We start from the raw sequence: 12,332 nt of genomic DNA on the forward strand, positions 1-12,332 counted from the left end.
TAAAGAATATACAATTATTCTGAGAATACCTTTCATAAAACAGACTTATCATGTTTAACATCAAGTTCTGAAATGTAAGCATTCGACTTTTTGAATTAAAAAAAATCACTTCCTGTGGAAAATGAACAGTCATTTACCCCAACAATCAAATTCACGGGTTGCCGTACACGGTAGCTCATTCGGTAGAACACTTGCTAAGTGATCGAGAGATAATGAGTTTGGATCTCGGCTGCAACTGACCTAAGTCGAAAAAAAATTGTTAGCAACTGTTCCATCGCCATTCGCTTGGCACTTTGAAGTTAAAGTATCGGGTCCTTCAGATTAGACCTTAAAAACCAAGTCCCCGTGTAAGCAGAAGACCTTGGCACAATAAAGATCCCTAATTTCTTACTGGTTCTGAGTGCCGAATAAAGGTCAAAATTTGAAGCCCTTCATTGGCATACGGTAACGTCCCCATATGAGTGAAAAATTAGACAGGGACCTTAAACAATATACAATCAATCAATCAAATTCACAGGTCTCAACGTTTTAAAGCAGGATCATGTGCTGAAGAAGTGACTGCCTGTCTGCCAAGAACAGAGAGGTAGAAATGGAATAGTAATTGTCTGATCGTCAAATATGCCTATTGATCAAATTTGATGGACAATCTTGATAACCGTCTTATTAAATAAAAGCAACTCCCTGTCCGTTTCTTTCAACCCGTGTCAATCGATAAATATAAACTCGTCAATTTTGGAATTCAGAGTCATATACCTTTGCATGTACATTAGATCTGTTTAAATGTATCCCTCTTTCGAGCTTTCGATATTCTTGCTTTCTTCTATATCAACACTAGAGACAGAGACTTTTTTTATGTATATTCTGGTTCATCGCCGGTTGGTAGTAATGGCACAACATAAAGGGAACGTGATCATTTTCAATTTGAAGAACATTTACACTAGCGTCGGGACATATGGTTTCAACAGTGATGCTATTGTCCATGGAAATATAATCTGTTGGCGTTTGGTTTCGTTTGACCTTTGCGTAAATGTCTTCCTATACGTTGTTTCGTCGTTTTCGTTAGCTTTCCTCCCTCTGACCGGATCGGGCTTTTCGTTGAGTTTGTCAATCTCTGAGGCAGGCAAGGTTTGTTGTAAAGATGGAATCAACATATTCTGTGAAAATGGAAAGTGCGCCATATTCGGAAGTTTTAACACATGCATTTATTTCATTCAGATTATTGAAGCAGGGATCATTAATGTCCATGTTTGCCTCTTCTCTATTTATTTTCAATTTCCTTTTCCTGAATTTTCCGTAAATGAATATAACGACCACGATTGTAACTGGTAGAGTAAGAAGTGTATTCGATATTACGGTTGCAAGAAGTCCGTGGCTCATATGATCAGTTGTTTTTGGTTTTAAATTTGCTTCCCAATGGCGCCGAATAGAGGTAGATCTTGAAGCAGGCCTTGGATGATCCTCTGTGAACACATAGGTTTGGAAGATTGATTTCTCTGGTGCCTCAAAGCTTTTCTTGATATCGCTGATCACGAGTGTTTGCAGCACTCACGACTGTTGGAAATAAAAAAAGAAATATATTTTTCAAAGACAATGCAAAAGATATTTACATTCTTCAATGAATAGAATTAAAGTCCTTTCATATGAATTATATACCATATCCAATTATCCATAGACATGATGACAAAGTTGCTTACACTTGCACTCCATTTGACAATTCCAGCAATACGTTTCGGGAGGACATTTTATTGAACAGTTTGTTCCAAAGAACCCGTCATCACATTCTTTAAACAGAAAAAAACAAAAAAAGAAAAATAAAGTTTTCTCTTTGAAAATGGAACATATAACCGTCACAGCAATTATTAGGTTTTCTATAAAAAAATCAAAAAGAATATTTGGAAAACGGTATCAGAATTTTTAATCAATGGCCAAGTTTCCATTTAAAATACTAATTGCTATAAAAGTATTTTTACTTATTAACATCACTCTAAGAATCCAGCATGCACTTACCCCTCAAAATTATCGTTTGCAGAACCTTTCTTTAATACAAAGTTTAAAGAATATATAACTTAGGGTAGAAATGAACTGAAAGGTCTCATCCTGATTTCCATTGATAGCAACTGTCTATTGCCGACTGGTACTTTTAAGCAAAAAATTAAAAAGAAATTCCTTGTTTTCGTTGAAAAAAGTGGAAACTGAATGTCGAATCTCTAACAAAAAATACTATAGTTAACTATAGTTATAACTTTGACACTTTGAAAACTTTGATTTACTATAGTGATAACTTTGACACTTTGAAAAACTTTGACGAAAACTTTGACACTTTGAAAAACTTTGACGAAAACTTTGACACTTTGAAAAACTTTGACAAAAACTTTGACACTCTGAAAAACTTTGACAAAAACTTTGACACTTTGAAAAACTTTGACAAAAACTTTGACACTTTGAAAAACTTTTGCGAAAACTTTGAATTTTTGAAAAACTTTGGCGAAAACTTTGACACTTTGAAAAACTTTATCGAAAACTTTGACACTTTGAAAAACTTTAGGGAAAACTTTAACACTTTGAAAAACTTTAGCGTTAACTTTGACACTTTGAAAAACTTTGTTGAAAACTTTGACACTTTGAAAAACTTTGGCAAAAACTTTGACACTTTGAAAAACTTTATCGAAAACTATGACACTTTGAAAAACTTTATCAAAAACGTTGATACTTTGAAAAACTTTATCGAAAACTTGGATAATTTAACATTTTAGAAAACTTTATTTAAAAATTTGACATTTTGAAAAACTTTATCGAAAACTTTGACACATTGAAAAACTTTATCGAAAACTTGGATAATTTAACACTTCAAAAAACTTTATCGAAAACTTTGAAACTATGAAAAAGTTTATCAAAAACTTTGACACTTTGAAAAACTTTGGCTAAAACTTTGATACTTTGAAAAACTTTGGCTAAAACTTTGACACTTTGAAAAACTTTATCGAAAACTTTGACACTTTGAAAAACTTTAAGGAAACTTTGACACTTTTAAAAACTTTGGCGAAAACTTTGACACTTTGAAAAACTTTATCGAAAACTTTGACACTTTGAAAAACTCTGGCAAAAACTTTGACACTTTGAAAAACTTTATCGAAAACTTTGACACTTTGAAAAACTTTGGCGAAAACTTTGACACTTTGAAAAACTTTGGCGAAAACTTTGACACTTTGAAAAACTTTAGCGTTAACTTTGACACTTTGAAAAACTTTGGCGAAAACTTTTACACTTTGAAAAACTTTGACAAAAATTTTGACACTTTGATTTACTATAGTTATCTATAGTTAACTATAGTATTTTTTTGTTAGGGATAACATAAAAATGATCAAGTGTGTGTAATGTTAGCAATTTTAATTAAAATATAGGACAGAAGCGACTTGATGTTAATTGGGCATTGCTGTATGTTTCAAGATTGAAAATAGAATCATGGATATGACGTAATGTCAAAGTGGAGGATAAAAAGGACGCAATGTAAATGGTTGCTGCATGTTTTTTTGTCATGATTTCTATATTTTTTTTCTGAATCATATCAATTTGAAGCATGACGTAAACAGAATTCATAATAAAATGTACAGGAACTGTGTTCTTCTAATATCACTATACCAATATTTATCAATGGTATCAATATATGAACAAAATGCCCCATGGCACGATTTTAAGTATTTATACATACTCTTGACTTCAAGATTTTATGTGTAGAAAAAATTAATTTTCAAGTCATCACATTTCAGTCTTTGATAAGTAAATGTTTTTTTTCTTAACTGAACCGGTCATGTACGGGATGGTTACAGATATTAGTCGAGCAAGAAAATTATTTCCCCATTTTATATAACTTTTATAGAGCGCTAAAACAGGGAAGGATGGAGACGTATATCAGTTGATCAGAGAGGACCAGGTAATAATTGTCATCAGGATTAGTCCAGTGCTACGTGGGATGAGAAAACCCTTTTCTTAGCATTCATTATGATTTTATTTTATAACAATGGTCAAATAATAGAAAAAAAAATTTAAAAAAAAGTAATAATATTTATTTTCTTTGATAAAATCAAACGAAAAGCATTTGTATAATAAGATGTCATAATGCATAAATACTGGAAAATTTTCACCACATCCCAATTACAAATAAGGTCACACAACCTTTCTTAAAATAGATAGTTGTAGAATCAAAGGGAGACTTCGAGGTAACGTCAAGTTAAGTATGTCACCTTATAGAAGACTTCCGTTGTTCAATTCGATTAAGTAATTTTACAAGCTGCTGTCTTTGGGTACCTGTAAAGTGCGAAACGAAATAGAAACGAAACTAAATGAACTGAAACGAAACGAAATCTGCCGAAACGAAACTTACCGAAAAAAAAAACGAAATCAAGACGAAATGAAACGAAATCAAAAAACTATCAGAATGTTTATATTGGCTATTTTTACTTCATATGGAATTTATATAGTTCAAGCACCACAGCCAATTGTTTCGCTCCACGCTCCAACATAGGCGTCGGAAGGAAATTGAAAGTGGGGGGGGGGCTTAACCAACAAAAAAGGTAAACACTAGTTTCCTAATATATATGCCTAATGCCTAATATATATCTTTGCAAGAAAGTGGTAATGGTGGCTAATCACCCCCCCCCCCCCCCCCCCCCCGCCGCTTCCTACGCCTATGTCATATTTTTTTTTTATTATCTTAATGAATAATTTGCCTACTTAAAAATGACATCGTTTGCTTCTGGAAACTTTTTACTTGTCAGTTTAATCATTTTAGACGTTTCTGGTCGAGCTTCTTTATTGCAAACAACTCATTTCTTCCTCCAAAATTACCTCGATAAAAATAGGACCGTATGTACGTTGAAAGGATACACAAGAATCCGGTTGGAGTATAATCATGTATAATCTGATTGAATAATAAAACCAGACACCTTGGAATGGAATATTAAATACTCTAAGTCTCTAGTTTATCCTATGTTTTAAGACATTCGCAATACAACAGTACAGTGACTTTATTTCGACCCGTACATAAACGAGCCTTTACATGTAACACATCAATTCTGATAGATATGTTGTATCTAGATAAATAAAGACTGAAAATAAGAGTAAGATATAAAAATTAGAAAATAATGCACATACTGAAACTATACATACATAGTACTTTTGTGCATATTTGCAGCTGGCAAACATATACATACATCATTAGACTGAGAAGGGAGCATAATTTATCGGTAATTAAATTTAAGTTAACAACTGCTTGAAGTATATAAATTTTATATGAATTAAAAATAAAAGTCCACATGCAGTTACACATCTATAATTAAATATATTTATCTTGATTTAAGAAAAAAAAACAATTTGATAGTTTTGTTTCGTTTCGTTTCTGCAGGTTTCGTTTTGATTTTGTTACGTTTCGTCTTGATTTCGTTACGTTTCGGTAGGTTTCGTTTCGTTTTGGTAGATTATGTTCCCCAAACGAAGTTGGGGAACATAATTTTGCGTCGAGATCAACGCAATATGTAATAACGCAAAATGTAATATCATGATATTTGGATTATTACATTTTGCGTTGTTACATTTTGCGTCGAGATTAAGCAAACAGCAAGAACGAAAAATGTAATAACACACTCTTTGATCAGCCAGATTGAGTTACAATTTTTAATAGAGTAGTAGCCGATGAAGAGGAAATTAAACAAAAGGAAAAAACAGATATATGCAATTTCCTACAATTAATGAATTTCATAATATATTGATATAAAAAGGTACATGTGTTTAAAATCAGTTTAATTAATGTTTCAAATTATAGCTGTTGCAAATAAGAAACGGGCGTGAGTAACAGTGTACTTTTGCTTTTTTAAAATAGAAAATGCAATGAATCTAAAAGAAAACCTATTTATTTGTACTGGCAGTGTAAATATATATCTGAAAGGTTTATTGACAATTGTGATACCATACTGATCTATGCAAATCACCTGCATTGCAGACAAGCAAAAACACCCCCCTCTTTCTATCCAATAATAAAATGGACTGTTTCTGCATGTCCATAGTAATACAATGATAAATATGCTAAGTAAACACTCCACCCTATCCCTGCCCTTCCTCGCTTGATACACACATACACTTCTTTGTTAACCAATGTACACATGCCATGCAAACAAGAGATAATAATGAACCTATCGTCAATTCTTTGGTAATTAGATAAATTGTGTTATTGGTTAGAAATTTAATAAGACTATCAAAAATATGCCAATTCAGTTAAATTAAAGCTTTATAATTTAGCACAGTGTATTCAATATTACTAAAGTCAGAGTCAGAAGAACGATACATTTTGATGTATTTATGTCCGTAAAAGCCCTAGCGTTGTTTTCATTGTTTTAGTTCAAAATATTTTGTACAGCGTTTTTCCCATGTTGGTTATATGTATATTTTGAATCAATTTTATGATCTTTTTAGTTGAACGCAATAAAAAAAATTGTATTTTGTTTTATTACATATTGTTGTATTACATTTTGCGTTGTCTTCAGTGCAAAAATAAAATAACGCAAAATGTAACAGCAAAAAAGCAAATTATTACATTTTGCGTTGATCTCGATGCAAAATGTAATAACGCTAAATGTAATAATCTAAAAATCGTGTTATTACATTTGGCGTTATTACATTTTGCGTTGATCTCGACGCAAAATGTAATAAAGCAAAATGTAATAATCCATGTTTATTACATTTCGCGTTGTTATTACATTTCGCGTTGTAACAATGCGTAAAAATTCCGGCTGTCTCAAAAGAAACGATGAAAATAACGCTTAAAGACAGGTAAAATTAAAGAAAGCAATTAATTTCAGTTTGAGCAACAGAAGGTCATTTCTGCAAAGAACTTAAACGCTTTTTAATAGATACAGCATTAATTTTTCGAATCTAATTATCTGATGCGGAAACATTTGTAAAGAGTTTAAAGATATGTATGCCGTGTTAAACATTTTTTTTTGCACTGAGCTGAAACCGAACAAAAATTTATGGAGTATGATAAGCTACCAAAAATGAAACAAATTTTATTCGGTATTAACAAAGTACTAGTCAGGATAAGAACATGATATTCTCATGCATATTTATAAAGGACTGACGTTTATACTGGATCTGCGCATGTGCGCGGGAAAAGCATCGCGAGAATCATCAGGTCGAGGAAAATGTTTTTTGTGACGTCTGTTCAGTGAGGGACACAAATAGACCAATCAGCTCAAAGAGTTGCATTTAATGCATTTATGGGTTACTACATAAAATACTACACGAGTACATGTGTTTTTCAAAAAGGCTAGTTTTTTTAATCGCTCTCAGAAAGACTTGATGCATTATGTACATTATCATCTACTAATCCCATGCTCATATTTGCATACAAATGATTAATAATGATGAAAATTAAAGTTTTCCCCATTCCATTGTACAGGTCCGTTTGTTTAGAGTCTCCCCGTGCTGTACTGCTAGTGGACATTTTCGGTTGGGTAAACATTTCAGTATGGAGCGCATTATGCGCAAAAGATATTTTATGTCAAATACAATGTATAGAAAGTAATTTAAACTACTATGTTTACACCCTTAATGGGATATCGTCAATTATCCCTTTTAGTTTTTTAATATGAACTACATAACATATGTAGATGAAACTTATATACCATACATCTTGCCTTATTAGAAATATAATTGGGCTAATAAAATAAAATTGGTCAAGGAATTCCAGGCCTCTAAAAACTATTCCAGTTTGAGGGCACAACCAAGCATTTCGATGAACACCATTAAGAAAAATTAATTCAGGTAGGTAGCATCGTTTTTTTTTTAAAGTGGGTGGGGGGATAGAACAGTTAGAATAAAATAATTAACTAGCTCGAAAAATTTGACAAGTACGGGGGTTGTCCCGTAAAATCGTGGACAAGATGTCTAGTGTGAAAAATAAACATTAATGCGTTATGAAATTTACACTATTATTTAGTACATATTTTAGTAATATACATAGCAAACTTCAGATAAATATATGCATAAATAAACAGATTATGAGATTTTATGCCATGTATTGTATCACCTTACGGCGCATGGATTATAACGTCAAAGTGTCTAAATCAGCGTCATGTTTTATCTTTGCTGAAAATGAAGTTGGATGAGTCCGACTTAAATTTAGGAATTTCATTGATACACATTCTTTAGTCTTCATAAACAGTCGAAGAACCAATATTGGCACCATCATGCGATCTCCTGAAGATTTATTAGTAAGCTACGGACAATATTCTTACGATCATTCAACTAATAGAAAATCTCATATCGGCAGTCTACTGTGACAGCGTCTTTTCCTATAACAATAGAAGTTTGTCCCTATGCTTTGTACTCCCCAGGGTCTCGATCAAAAAAGACTTCGCTAAGAAAATCCCATTTTATTTGTATACTTAAGATACGGTGATATCTTTATAATCTTTTTTCTTCTATGGTCATTTCAAGTCTCTTAAGGTGTCATTACAACATCGAAATAAAACTGAACTGCTCACTGGTGCGCCGTAACGTCATAAAATGTCGCCATTTTTCGTTTGTTGTGTTTTCGAATGCTCGAGAAACTGCCAAAAATTAACTAAATGCCTTGAAATTTTTACAAAGACTACAATTTGATTGTGGAATTGAATTAGGATAATTTTAATCCAAATCATATGTATTTAAAACTTTTATTTTGAATTCAAATTTGTGTATTCTTTAATAAAACCTTGGTTTTTTGACCATGCGCCGTAGGACAATGCCCCGTGCTCATTCAAGCATTATAAAATCTTTATTTTTGCCTATATTTTATTAAAAAAATATCATGCACTCAAATATAATAAATAAACATTTACTGAAATTTTCAGCTTAGTGCGCCCATTACTTTTCAAAAAAACGTTTTGTACACGATTTTATGGGACAACCCACGTAAAATAGGTTCCAATATCTTTCACTACTAAATTTTACTCATTTACTACAATTTACTGCCAAACTCCAAACTTCACTTTCGAATTAGCCCGAGCCAATGCCGATAACCTACTTGCAAGATTTTTTATATTTTTTTCAAGGGGTCAGAAATACTGTGGTTCATATGTAAAGAATATAATTATATTATTTAGTTGTATTCTGGTTTTGGCATTCGGTATATTGTGCAGATTTATACATGATAATCTGTGGAAAACTTTTTGTTGTTTTGAACCATTAAGAAATGCAGAATCGAATGTATCTAATAACCTTTTTAATTGATCAAATTATATCATTTTTTATTGGTTATTTCATTTTGGCGCAACATGGTTTCCACACTTCTTTATCCATAGTCGCTGACAGCTATAGAAGTTCACTCAACCGAAAATGTCCATTGAAAGACAATTGCACGTGATTATTCCTCGGTACAAAAAGCAACCAACTCTGAGGTGCTCTCAAAATTGGCAATCCCTAACTCACGTGTTTGTAGTAAAAACGTAGTAGACCATCATGCTTTTCGGTTCATTGACGAGATTGGACCATTGATTGCTGTAAACATGCGAGACAACGTGATCATGAATATTTCAATAACAGGCGGTTTTTTTATCCGACACGGAGAGAAAATAACTTTTACCAAATAATATTTCATAACTTTTAAAAGTGATGGAGTGGAATTGTCTGATTTGCAGAAAGTATATAACTTATATAACTTGATGAGACACCACATATATTTATTACTTTTAAAATAAAACACTAATACGGCATATATAGCTTTAATTATATTTTGTACAATTATCTTAAAACTAGAGGTACTGTGAGCGATGAGCTCACTATATGATACCCCCTGCCTCCATATAGATATAATGGCAAAGTCTATATTTTGCTGTGGCCGGGAAACCCAAAATATGTGTCGGATCAAAAAGTAAAATAGGAGGTAAACAATAGAAATATGTAATAAAAATTCTCTGAAAGTTTCATCAAATTTCATTCAGTGGTATATGTATGAGAGTTATTTTTTTCGTATTTTTTTAATGAAATTGGGAAGTGTTTTTCATTAATTCTCCACAGGGAGAAATAGAAATCATTTCTTATTTATGCACATATAAGATAATTTTTAGAGAATTAAAAGTGTCTATTACTGTAATTGATATACAAAAACATGTTGCATGTTAACTATACTTCTATTTAAAATTGTGTATAAAATATGTAAGTTTGCTAAAGTATAAAGTGATTAACAACCGGTATCTTATGTCCATAGTACAGTGGAGCCTCATTTATACGGACACTTTGGTTCCCAGTCAAATTTTCCGGATATGTGAACCATCCGGATATATGAATCGCCAGTTAAACAAGACAAAACAACTTTTAAAAATTCTGTTCCAATAAATAATCGTCCGGATACTGAAGCATCCGGGTATCTGTTGTCCGGATATCTGAATGTCCACTGTATTTGTTTCTTTTTGTCTATCTGGTATAAAATTGTCTCTGGTTAAACAATGAAATGAACTGTCTTATTTTAAGGTACGGAAGTTGTTTACATAATGAACTTCAATAACGGTGTATCCATTAAATTCGCATGGGTAATAAGGAAACATTCAGAATATTTTTTAATATGAAATGAAAAAAATGACTCTGCTTGAACCGTAGACAAAAACCATGATTGTGGTTGTTCTCTTTAGATCTGCTTCGTAAAAACAATTATGTAAATTTGCATGTAGTTAAGGATATAATGGAAGTTTTCAACCCCAAAAATCGCTCTAAATTTTGCTGTCAAGCAATGTTGACTATTGTTAGGCAGGATCGTTTAGTTTCATAACTCAGAAAGTAATAGTAAAAAATAATAAAAATGTTCAAATTGGATTCTGAAATAAAATTAAAAAAAATGAAAGGTAAAAGGTAAAAAGTAACCTATGGTAAAAATATTTTCAAAAAGTTCTTTAAAAAAAACAGTTTGTCCTTTTGCGATTCCCTACAAGAAGAGTCGTGAAATAATGAACAGAAAGGAAGAGAAAAAGTCGCTTTTGAATAGTTCACTAGCAAATAAAAGGCCGAAGGTGACGATAATTGAACCACCCAAACAATGTACAAGCACAGGTTCCTTTAGTTTTAAAGCAGGGACAGTTGCTAGAGATGAGACATTTGTTGACTGACCTCATGGAGGGATTTAGAAAATCATAAGAGACTACATTCAAAATTTGCTTTTTTCGAATCCATAAAGAAAAACTACGATGCTAATCTTATTCATTTTATTATCTGTATAAAGATTTTTTAACAGAACTTTTGAATCATTTTTTCTCTTTCTCTCCTCCTGTGTCAAGCGATAAAACATGGTCATTTGGTTTGAATTCACAGCCATATTCTTTTACATTAGATCTGTATAAATGTTGCATTCTCTGTCAGTATTCTTCCTTTCTTCAACATCAATACTGGGGATGGAAATTGAGCTTTTCGGGGATTTTATGTGTATCCCTGATTCATCGGCAGTGGGCAGTAAGGGCACAATATAAAGGGACTCATCTACCGATTGAAGGTCACTTATCGTAGTGTTGGTATCCATGGTTTCAACAGTGATGCTACTATCCATGCATATATATAATCCGCCGGAGTTTGCTTTCTTTTGACTTCGGCATATATGTCATTATTATGTATTGTTTCGTCTTTTCTTTAGCTTTTTTCTCTTTAACCGGAACATAGCTGTTTTCTCGGGCTTTTTTTTTTTTTAGCTGAACCACCTCCGTTGCATGCAAGGTTTGTTCCAGAAATGGCATCTACCTCTTCTGTGCAAATGGAAAGTGAATCATATTCGGAAGTTTTAACACATGTGTTTATTTCATTCAAATCATTGTAGCACGGATCATCATTTTCCAAATTTGTCTCTTTTTCTTTTTTTCATTTTCCGTTTCTTCTTCTTGAATTTTCTGCAAATGATTATTATGACGACGATTGTCACTGGTAGAGTAAAAAGCGTATTCAAAATTACGATTGCGAGTCCATGGCTCATATGTTCAGGATTAGAGGTTTTGGGATTTAAATTTGATTTCAAATTTGCTTCACAATGGAGCCCATTAGAGGTAGATCTTGATGCAGGACTTGAATTATCCGTATTAAAAACTGAGGTTTTAAACGTTGATTTTTCTGAGGCATAAGCGCTTTTCTCGATCTTGCTGCCTGCACGAGTATTTAAACCATTTACCAAATCTGTTGAAAATAGAATAGGAAAACATCTCATATATTTGTACAGACCATGTCACAGAACGTTATTTCAATCAGTTATTAAAACCATAGTCATTTCATATACATTTGTAAACTATATACCGCATCCATACACATGATGACTGGAATGATTGCAC

The sequence above is a fragment of the Saccostrea cucullata genome, unplaced genomic scaffold (genome assembly GCF_032062105.1).
Source record: "Saccostrea cucullata isolate Sc308-1 unplaced genomic scaffold, CSIRO_AGI_Scuc_v1 ctg1636, whole genome shotgun sequence".
Lineage (NCBI taxonomy): Eukaryota > Metazoa > Mollusca > Bivalvia > Ostreida > Ostreidae > Saccostrea > Saccostrea cuccullata.